Source organism: Mycteria americana, chromosome 1 (assembly GCF_035582795.1).
Source record: "Mycteria americana isolate JAX WOST 10 ecotype Jacksonville Zoo and Gardens chromosome 1, USCA_MyAme_1.0, whole genome shotgun sequence".
In the NCBI taxonomy this organism is placed as follows: Eukaryota; Metazoa; Chordata; class Aves; order Ciconiiformes; family Ciconiidae; genus Mycteria; species Mycteria americana.
Genome location: NC_134365.1, coordinates 190,401,698 through 190,413,033, shown reverse-complemented (window position 1 = coordinate 190,413,033; position 11,336 = coordinate 190,401,698).

Below are 11,336 nucleotides of genomic sequence, written 5' to 3'. Positions count from 1 at the left end.
CTTACTGCTCAGAAGCAAGATTATCATCTCTTACTCAAGATCCCCATACTGACATAGGGTAAGACACGGTGAGAAAGAGCCTCCTTATGCAGCTGACTGTATTTAATGTTATGCAAGAGTAAATTCTCATTTAAGTTGGGTGCACAACTAACTGAATCACATGAAAGGCCTTGCTGTAGGGATTTTCTGCTTATGAAGGAGCTCACTTGAAAAATCCTTCTGTGGAATAACCTGCAAGGCAACTGAATACATCTTTTTCATTATTCATGAATTTAGAAGAGCTGATCTGGTTTCTGGCTGCGCATTTCACAAATGTTCAAGCCTCACTAACCAGTAGTGGTATGCAGGAGGGGGGGGGCGGTCAGAGAGTGAGTTTCATGCATCAAGTGTTGATACTTTACATCCAGTCAGTTTGGTCCAGGTCTCCATAGAGCCTGTACAGCTTATTCTGACTAATTATTGCTAGGTACCACAACGTATATCGCAGCAAGAGAAGATCCTCCATGAGTTTGAGTAGCTGGCAGAAAGTAGAAGACCCACGAGGATCAGCAGGCCTATAATCCAAGTAAAGCTAGTTAAAATGTTCTGCTGCTGAAGCTAAAGTAAGAAGGGCCAAGTTGTGGTTGGTCACAAGTTGGAAGGAATAACAGAGGCCGCTATTTGCTGCTTTTGAGGGGACGGTGCTCTTGACTGTTAGGTCAGGAGGAGGGTCATACCAAAACGACATTCTTGCATGCTGGTGTCAGCACAAGATACCACAGGAACGTGCTGAGGCCATTCACCCTGAACCTCTTCTCTGGTGAGAAGCAAGGCATGGGTGACTAGACCTGTAGTCACAAGGTGTTCTCAGTGTTGCTGAGGTGAGAGTTTCTTCTTATCAGCTGCTATCCTTGGGATAGCATAAAGCAACCACAATAAAACTGAAAGCATGCACTGTATGTTTCTGTATTTGGTGATAAAGTGGCTTGGATAAGAAGAGGTGACTTCTGTGCTACAAACCCTCTAGGTTTCTTTAGGGCGTAGCTGTATTCTTTGAATCAAGTTTTGAGACTCTTTAAGCTTCTTAGATCAATACTGTGCTCTTCCTGAGCATATCTCTATGGATAAGTACTGAGTTTGACCATTTCTGAGGTTAAACCAGATGATGAGGCAGATCCAGGATAAGAACTTTTTAAGAAACAAAAGCTATATGGCTACAGTGAACTTCTTTGCAGGATGTAAAATCCTACATGTGGAAAGCTCTGAATTCTTTGAGGGGAGAAGACATAGAAAGGTTAGGCTGTCTTACCAAAGAGTTGGGCCAGTTCAAAAGAAGCCATCTGCTAGCTAGAAAGCTGAATATGTTTCACAGAGGACAGTGACAAGAGACACGACTCTTCAGCTAGGGAAAGAAAGGGAATTGTTGCACCTTTCTGTTTGCCTGAGCAATGAGGACCGATGCTCATTCTTTACAGTGGGTTTCCATGATGCCATGTGGATGCAACAGGAGCACCTCTGAGGACCCTACTTGGAGGAGCACTCTTAGGGACATAAGAGGCAGAGAAACCTCTTCCTAGTTAACTGCCTGCCTCACTCCACAGGCAGAATTCAGGTCAAGACAGTTTTATTAGTCATTTCCATAGGAACAGGTTTTCAAAGGAACACAATACCAATTATCTCACTCTTGCTGGTAACAAGTTTACCTGCCTTTCCACTAGTTATTTCTTTATACTGATTTTTTGTGTTTTTCCTCTTAGTTTCAGTTGTGAGTTGTCTGGGGGTGGAAGTGCTTTGCTAAGATTTTGTACAGTGCGTTGCAGCCAGGATCTTTGATGATACATCATACAGCTGTTACTGTAAATAATAGAATAATACTAATTGCTAGGTGTAGTATGGACTCATGAATACAGGTGTTGTTGCAACTGTAAGCAAGAATGTCAAGTAATTAAGTAGTTTTATGGGACCATATAATTCCAGGGATGTCTGTCACACCCATTCACCTTAAGAGAAGAAAATATCTGTGTTTTATGAGAAATTATATTTTTGCTGGTTTTGCACACAGAGTACACAAACTCCTTCAGCAGAAGTCTTTCACCTCTTGATGTGCCTATTTTCATGGGTTTTTAACTTTTTTAAAGGAAATTCACCACTATTTCCCCACATTTGCTCTGTGACTGCTGCTTGATAAGTTTTCTTTTAGGCCAGCAATCTGAATACTCTGAAAAACACCTGAAGTCTTCTTTCTAAGGTATCAGTTGTACTTACGTGGTTCAGCACTGACATAACCATTGGTATCCTTTGGCCTTAGAGTATTTGCACTCCCTTGCGATTCTGAACAAAGCTACACGACCCTTTCATTTTGTACATGTAAGTGCCATATTTGATCACATGCTGTATGTCTGTCTGACCACAGACTGAAAAGTCTTCCAAAGATTGCAAAACCAGGAGGTCATTAAGCGAAATCTAATCAGTAAAGGAGGAAAAGGAGAGGTGGGGAATAGATTTACAAGAAAGGCTTTGGGTAGCGTACACTTCAGTGGAACGTGGAGAGAGCTGAGCAAGACTGGCAGCAGTAAAAGCAGCTCTGCACTGAATAAATCATCCATCCTGTCTAGAAAGGATGACAATATTTTACATTTGACTAGATTAAAAATAAAAATGCAGGTTAAATCTGTTATAAGTAAATTAAACTTGCCCAGGACTGGTCTCTGGTACTGAGGGCAGATGTTGCAAGATGGGCCAAGTTCAAATACTCCATGCTTTTGTTCACTGTGGGATCGCCACATCCAATGTGCCTGTTGTGAAGGGCCCCACGTCCATGCTGACTCCTGATCTGTATTTCCTGTCATTGGCCAGAATTGTGCCACGTTTAGTCTTAACAGTTTGCCAGTGTAGATGTCCATGATTTAATTAGGAAAAAACCTCTATGGCTGTCATTGGTTGGTGTAACCACTCGTATGCTTGGGCAAGTTTACAGCTTGGTAGCTGCCAATTGCTCACCTTCCACAAAATGATGGCATCTCACTATGTTTTTCCCCACCAAATTGCTGAAGGTTTGTTATTTTGGGGCTTTTGACAGAGTATGCCTTAAGGCAGAAGAAAAAGGAAGTATTTTTTCTTTCTCCCCGCTATGCAGATTTCCCCTCAGTGTATCATTCAAGGTTCATTTATTTGCAACCAAACCCAGTGCCAGCCTAATAACGACGGCTCCAAGGGTGGGACTTGGGGGCCAAATAAGTTCCCTGAGTGTGCTGGATATACAGGGGAAAGAGTACCAAAGCACCTTCTGCCTGAAAAAACAGCTGGTTTATACAGAATTGTAAGCAGTTGAGGAATTGCCCAACTGGTTCTGGTGAGCAAGAGCCAGATTCTCTATGACCTTCAAGGACCTAAGGGTGAGTATCTGTGGAAATACCATGGAGTACCTGCGTAGGTGCAGGCACAGATGGTATGAGCACATCACCACATAGACTGGGAAATCTGACACAAGAAGGCAGCAAGAGTTGGACACCAAAGTAACCGAGTGTCCAGCTATAGGGGCTATATCCATGGCACCGATTTTTGTGGTGACAGCGCCCATTCCAGGCACCTGAGGTGGGCACCTGCCTCCTGGTGCAGTGCAAAGGAAGCCAGACACCAATGGCCTGGATCCCATAAAGAGTGCTGAAATCAAGATTAAGGAGGAACAGAGTAAAAAATTGCAGTCTTATGGAGGCCTTAATTCAATGGTCCTTTCCAGTAAAAATTTTTCCATTGCCTGGAGGTCTCCTCCTCCTCAGGCCCATAATTGCCCTAGTCTGAGCAGCTTGATTCTACTTTCCTGCCTGGGATTTGGAAATGGGGAATTCTGCCTGAATGATGGACAGATGCTTGCTATAAGAGAGAGCTCAGGGAACAGGACGAAATGCTTGTGGAGCATCTTTCAATGTCAGCTCTTAGCTGGAAACAATTTTAATGAAGTGCCTGTCTTGTGCCCCAGCACCGTGTTGCTGATGCTGCGAATGGTGCAGGATCTGGACGCACCCAGAGCTGTTTGGACAATGGACATTTGTAGGAGCTAAGCTGGACTGATATTTGACAGCTCCTCCTGCTGTCCCTGTGTCACTTACCTGAAATTATCTGACTTACCTTACTTCCCCAAGCAGCAGCAGCAGCAGCAGTTCCTCTTGGATTCTTTTCTCTGCTCTCTTAGTTAGGGCCTTTCCAGTTGTCCATAGAGGCACAACGAAACTGAGAGGTAAACCTCCAATATTACCAGCCCCTCTTCTCCTAGGCCTGTTTTATTCACTTTCTAAACCATTTGTACCTCTTTACAGCCCAGATGAATTTATTTACGAGATGTGCTCCTTATGACAAAACAAATAATATAATAAAATACTTTCACTATTCTGTTACCTGAGGATGACACTGAAGAGGATGTTAGCAAAAAAAAAAGGGAAGCAAATTCATTGAGGTGTTGTCAGCCTGAAGAAAAGAAAAAGTGCTGTAGAGTAGCACAGATAGGTCCTTGGAAACCTGCCTATTGCCTTAGGAGACAACACCAAGAAGCATTCCCTGGAAGAAATCACAGTGGCTTGCATAAAGCAGAAGGAATGTGGTGTTGTGGTCACTTCAAAGCAAGTCAGTGACTCCGATGAAATGCTGCTATTGTGCATCAAGGAGTGTGGTGTGGGAAAGGAGAATTTATTTGCCTCACCTGGAACTGGGAGCCGTTTTACTGTGCTCTCATCTCGGTCCAACACTTACTGTAAATCAAGTTCCCCCTCCCTGGGTTCTCAGAAGGTGAAACTAAATCAAAGCGGGAATGGTTTTACTGGAATAGGGTATGTTTTCAGGCCTCCTACACATTTCATGGATGAGACAAAAGAATGTGGGTAGTAGTTTATGTGCTAATACAGCACAGAGGACATATCCATGCTTCTCCTGTAACAGTGGATTTCCTAAGCGAACTCAGACCCTGGTAACATCTGTCTGCAATAGCAACGTTCCTCTCACAGGAAAATGCTTTGGCACAGCATTTTCCTGTGCCAGCACAGCACTAACATGGCCAGCATGTTGTGCTGTGTCATGCTAGAAAAAAAGTTTGTGGGTCTATGACTGAAGCAGAGCCCCAGGGCTACGTAGAAGTGTAACAAACGATTGAGAATTCACTGAAGTAGGAAAATATGATGAGATGATATGATGAGCAACTGGAGAAAAGTGTTTGCATCGTTTTGTGGATAGCAAAATGCAGTTGAGCCAAGTCTGAAACAGCCCTGAGGAAGCTGATGGTACAGATGGAAGCAGACCCCAGATCTAGACCAGCATCCTGGGCAGAGGAGCATCTTTCTTCTCTAACCTTGAGAGACACAACAGTGATGGAGACAGACTTTCTCAGGAAGGATGAAATACACAGAGAAGGGTGAAGAGGCCCTGTCCCCCATAGTGAAGAAAAATTTGATTTTCTTATGTTTCATCAATTTATTAGTCAACATGTTAACAGCACCACTCATCAACCTTCCCTCTCAGAGTCTGCTTAACATGGAGGATCTGGTTGCCCCAGACTCCCCTCTAAATGCCTTCGAAGACACCTGGATCGCTCTCCTTGTTGAATAGCACTGCATTCACTGTAGTAGGGCTCCTTCAGTAGGTCCCAGTGGTCAGCCCCAAGGCCTGTACCAGAGTTAGACAGGCTGGACCCCCCTGACCCCGATCCCCAGGATTTCTGTACTTGACAGACTGACGGGAAAGCAGAAATAACTACCAGCATATCCTACACACTTCCTATTTCAAAATAGGAAGTGTGTAGGATATGCTGCTTTCTGGCTCGTTAACACATGCGCTTCCCCTTTTACAGAGCAAATGTGCGCAACTGCTGCTCCAGCAAATGCTGGCTGGAGACGGCCAAGACACTTCCCCAGGTCAACCTTCCAGTTGCTCCTGCCAGGAGATGGAGAAATCCACAAACAGCCCATCTACTGGTTCTGGATCTGGCCTCTGATGCTGGGTCCAGGGCCTGTCTCCATGATGTTCTCCACGTGCCGAGTACTCACCAAAGGAATATGATGACCTTACTCTCATATTTTCCCAGCAATTTTCCTCACATTTTTGTCTTCCCATATCTCCTTTCCACAGGGAAACTCTTCAGACCATCCTACCCCATCCTTTCCTCGCTGAGTTCCTGCGGACACATCGTTCAATTCCTACCTTCCCGAGGGTTCCTAGCTTCCACAGCCACACCTCTTCCCTCTAGCATTTCCTCCCCTCTTCCTCTGGCATCTGCCACCAGTGTTTGTCCAGAGCCTTCAGCATTCCTTCCTTCACCTTACCTGCCAAGAACGTGTACCTTGGTGCCTGCAGCTTATTGCCTCCAGCCACTGTCTCTCCTGGGCACTCATCTCAGGCCCAAGTACTCCCCTGCTCTCTATCCCTGTTCCTCCTCCAGAGGAGCAACCCAAAGAACTCTAATTTTCCAGTGCATATCACATGAATTAGCCTTTGACTATTATTAAGAGACTTCACTTTCTCCATGACTGAAATCCCCACCGCTATCTGGCAAATACCTTTTCACCACTCATCCTTTCTTCCAACTTGACCTGACTGACAGTGAAGCCTGAAACACCCTTCAACAACTTAACTATGAGTCTGCTTCCCATTGACCCTTGTTCACCGACATAACTTCCCAGTCCAAGGAAGTCAGAATTCTAGTCAAGCTTACAGGAAAAAAACTCTTTCTGATGGTGTAAGACTGAGCTAGCTCACACTTTTGCTTCCCACATCCTACTGAGGACAGACCACAAGCACATGCTTTTTTCTCAGAAAAAGGAATTGATTGTAAGTCCTCAGATTTTATCATCCAGGGAGTCACATCTGCTCTAGATCTATAAATGCCATTTACCATGTGTCATGAAAAAAATGACACTGCTTTGTCTTCAAAGGTGGGCTGTGACCACATGTGCTGTAATATCTGACTGTCCTTAGGGCGCCATTTGCCAAGTCAACAAGTCCATCAGTGCTTCCAGTCTCCTATGTGCACTGGGTCTTATCAAGAAAACAAATGCTGAAACCATGGCAGTGCCTAAGGGCAGATTTCTCAAACAAAACCTATTATCCAAGTTTGACAGCAGATGGCACGAAACTTACCTGCTGGTCCTGCCACTCTGCTGTGTCATAAATCATTTCAAGCACTGCTCATGCAGGGACCGGGGGCAGCTGGTATTTATTGTTCGCTGCTAACTCATCCTGACTGACCAAGGACGTTTTACAAAACCCTGTCTAATGAATAGGTGACTTGTGGCTACACAGGACTTCTGGACTTCTCTCCAGAGTTCTGCCTGAGTCAGGGGAAGGAGGAACAAGAGGAAAGTTGCTGACACTGAATAATTTTTCTTTCTACCCCAGTGAAACAAAAGCTGATCCAGGGATTTCCTGCTTTTTGCAAAAAAATCTTTGTCCCCTCCCACCTCTCAGCTAAGCAGGCATCAGAAGGGGGGGGTAGGGGGTGGTGGTGGTGTGATCCCTGCATTTGCACAATGACATGCAGTGCTACGGCATTTGGCACCTGGGAGTCACAGAGTGAGACAGAGATCCCAGGGTTGCGCTGAGGCTGAGTGGTGAGGGTGCCACGGTGCCACTCAAGCAAGAAGCTCTGCCATGGCATATGACCCACCACGTGGCGGTTCATGCACTGGGGCTGTAGGAAATTGTGAAATTTATACGTAAGCTTGAGCTTCTAGTTATGTGTGATGGTTGTAAGCTGCTTGTAGAAACCCCAGGTGGCCAGTCTAGTATTTAATGGTCAGCTATGTGCCTGCACAGGTAGGTATGTCATCGTGCCTGGTCCTGGGTTTCTCAGCCACAGGCAACGGGACACTGAAAAATAAGACATCACTTAAATTTTGCCCTGTGTACTGCCTGAGGACTTTGCCCTAAGCCAAGATGAAAGGCAAGAAAGGAATGAAGAGGGGTGTGTTTCACATGTTGATCAGAAAGATGTGCCTTGACCTCCAAAGGGATTTGGCACAGTTCACAGGCAGGAAGACCAAGGAGAGCAGTGACTTGTTCTGTCACCACCATCTGTTCACCACCTCCCTTCCCCCCACAGCCTCAATCAATACAGCAGAAACCTCAGTTTTCCTCATTGTGAGAGGTGCGAGATGCTTGCTCAGCTGGACTCCAAGAGACAGCTCAGTGTAGATGGCATAGAGATGGGCCTATTGCAGGAGACAGGAATAGCCGAGAAAATAGCTAAGTGTGCTGAGATCAGTGAGAGGACAAAATGAGGAGCAAATAAGAGTGAAAATCAAAAGCTTGGAACAGCAGGAGCATCTGTTGGGAGTTTTGTAAATCTGATGGGGCAACAGTACAGTGCTGTTAAGCACAGATCGTTGCAGTTTTTCCTGTTGTAAGCTTTATTTCGCTCTCCCTGCACACACATCTTTCCTGTGCTTGCCTAACGCACAACTGGGCTGCGGCAAGTGGTGGCTTCCTGGGAGGAGGACACGCTCCAGAACCCAGAACGGACCAGGCAACTGCACCGTGCACTCCAGCTGGTCCAACACCCAGCCCTGTGTGTTGGCCTAGGAACCTGTCTGTATTTTACAGGTACAAAATGCCACGGGTGTAGCCACACAACCAAGGAATGCAGTGCACAGTCCTCAAGCATTGGCTTTTCCTCCTTAAGCAATGGGAGAGGACATGCCTGTCAGTTATTATCTGTGGCCCAAATCCTCCCCACCGGCTGTGCAAAATCAGTGCATGGGTGTATTATGTCGCTCACAGCTACCTTATCCTCTGCATGCAAAGGGAAGAGTTCTCGGAGTGTCTCACTACACCATCCGTATTACCTGCACCCTTAAGCCACTTTCCAGCTGACTGGAGCAGTGAATTGAGAAAGGACTTGCAACAAAAAGGTTCCTTCCCCTCTAATCCTGCCTCTAACATACAGGTATGTCCACACACACCTCCTGGTACACACACACGGACACATGTACATGTTGAAAGGAGTAGGGCCCAATGCAAAACCATCAAGAAATGCCAAGTTTAACTTTGGCTGAATTACAACTTCTTGTCTCCAAATTGGGCCACATCTGAGAAGCAGGAATGCTGTGTATTGATTACCCAGTAATAAGGCATTGCTGCGCTATCTAAACATGATGTGAAAGTCAGAGTTATATTTTTAATGATCTTTTGATAAAACAAGGTAATTATTTTTCTTCTAACCTCACTGAAGCTTTGTCCTCTGCCTCCAGGGTACACAATTTCAAAATCCTGAGTTAGTGGGAAGATCAAACTGAGGCTCCCAGCACAAGCTGGCTGTAATCTTAAACTCTTCCAGTCCTCTCTTTGAGGAACTGTGTAAGCATGAGCTCTGTATGTAGGCCGTCACATGTAAAATATGATGCCTGTGCTCCAGCATGTGGGTCAGATGCTTTAAATTATGCTGCTGTCCTGGTTTCAGCTGAGATAGAGTTAATTTTCTTTATAGTGGCTGGTATGGGGCTATGTTTTGGATTTGTGCTGAAAACAGTGTTGATAATACAGAGATGTTTTAGTTGTTGCTGCACTGGTCAAGGACCTTTCAGCTTCCCATGCTCTGTCAGGTGCACAAGAAGCTGGGAGGGGACACAGCCAGGAGAGTTGATCCAAACTGACCAAAGGGCTATTCCATACCACATGACGTCATGCTCAGTATATAAAGCTGGGGAAGAAGAAGGAAGGGGGGACGTTCGGAGTGATGGCGTTTGTCTTCCCAAGTAACCATTACGCGTGATGGAGCCCTGCTTTCCTGGAGATGCTGAACACCTGCCTGCCCATGGGAAGGAGTGAATTAATTCCTTGTTTTGCTTTGCTTGCATGCACAGCTTTTGCTTTACCTGTTAAACTGTCTTTATCTCAACCCATGAGTTTTCTCACTCTTACTCTTCTGATTCTCTCCCCCACCCCTGTGAGGGGGGAGTGAACGAGCGGCTGTGTGGTGCATAGTTGCCAGCTGGGGCTAAACCACGACAGCTGCAATAAATACTGCTAGTAAAATGCTCAAGTATAGTTTTAGGGGTAGATCTCCTCTAACACTAGCTTTACGTTTAAAGGTGTGCTTGGAAGTGCCCTGGGTGAAGATGAAGGCAAATGAGGATTGAAGACTTTCACAGAGGAGATGAGAGAAGCATTAGTGTTGAACTGAAAAGCTGTGTATTCCCAAGCAGCAGCTTTGTTCACGTTTGAATGGTTTGACCATAATTTTCATTTGACTCCGTCACAGAAACTTCAGAAAGTGACTTGGTCCGACGCCTTGCTCTGCCGCGTAAGAGAAACTGTAAGCGATTCAAACAGTTTAAACCTCAGTCATGTCACTATCTCGTCACACCATGCTATAGGTATAAAATAAATAAAAAACCCAACCCAGTTTCAGAAAGCATTAAAACTTCACGGGAAAAGTACCACTAGAGGGGGCTGGTTGTACATAATTCAATTTAGGTTTCCGTACTGCACGATAAGGTACAGTGACCGCTGTCTTGGTGCTTCAGTACCACTGTAGGTATGTGGCCGATGCAGCCCTAATGGACACCACCAGCCTGTGCAAACACGCCTCGGTGTAGCTGTAACCCCATAAACTGCAAAACCTGCCCAGAACCAGGGGCAGAACCCAGAGTGCTAACCTCGGCAATGCTGCATTGCTGTGTTCGTGCTGCTCTCTGCTCCAAAGGTGAGTCTGCAGAGCCACCCTAAGCCGGAGATGAGAAAACGTTCAGCCCGGGGAAGCAATGCTCACACACACCAGCAGTTCTAGTGTCTGCAGAACACACCTGCACCATGTGTTTGCTTCAAGCTCTAGCTTCTCATTCTCACATCTCCGAGCTTGCCCACCTCTATTCCTATATTCCTTTAGCTCCTTTTACTATTCACGTTTTGTGAAAGACACACCGAGCGCCAGCTCTCTCTGCTGCTGCCAAGTTAGCAATGCAGAGATTACAGCCTTCTGTCCCCGGAGCCTGGTGGAGAGGCTGTGAGTCTCGTCCAGAAATCCTGAATGCATTTGAAGCTCTTCAGTCTGGAGACGCTTTCTATTAATTAGTCCTGGGAAGCTTTACAACCATTCCTAAAATAATGGAAGAAATTGCTTAAAGATATCCCTAGAGCAGCTCAATGTTAGTGAACATTTTTTGTTTGGAAGGCACAGGACTACTGTTCCTTAAAGGCTGTCATGGTTTAGCCCCAGTTGGCAATTAAGTACCACACAGCTGCTTGCTCACCCTCCCCCCTGGTGGGATGGGGGAGAGAATCTGAAGAGCAAAAGTAAGAAAACTCGTGGGTTGAGATAAGAACAGTTTAATAATTGGAAAAAAAAAATTGTAATGTAAAGGAAAACGAGAGAGAGA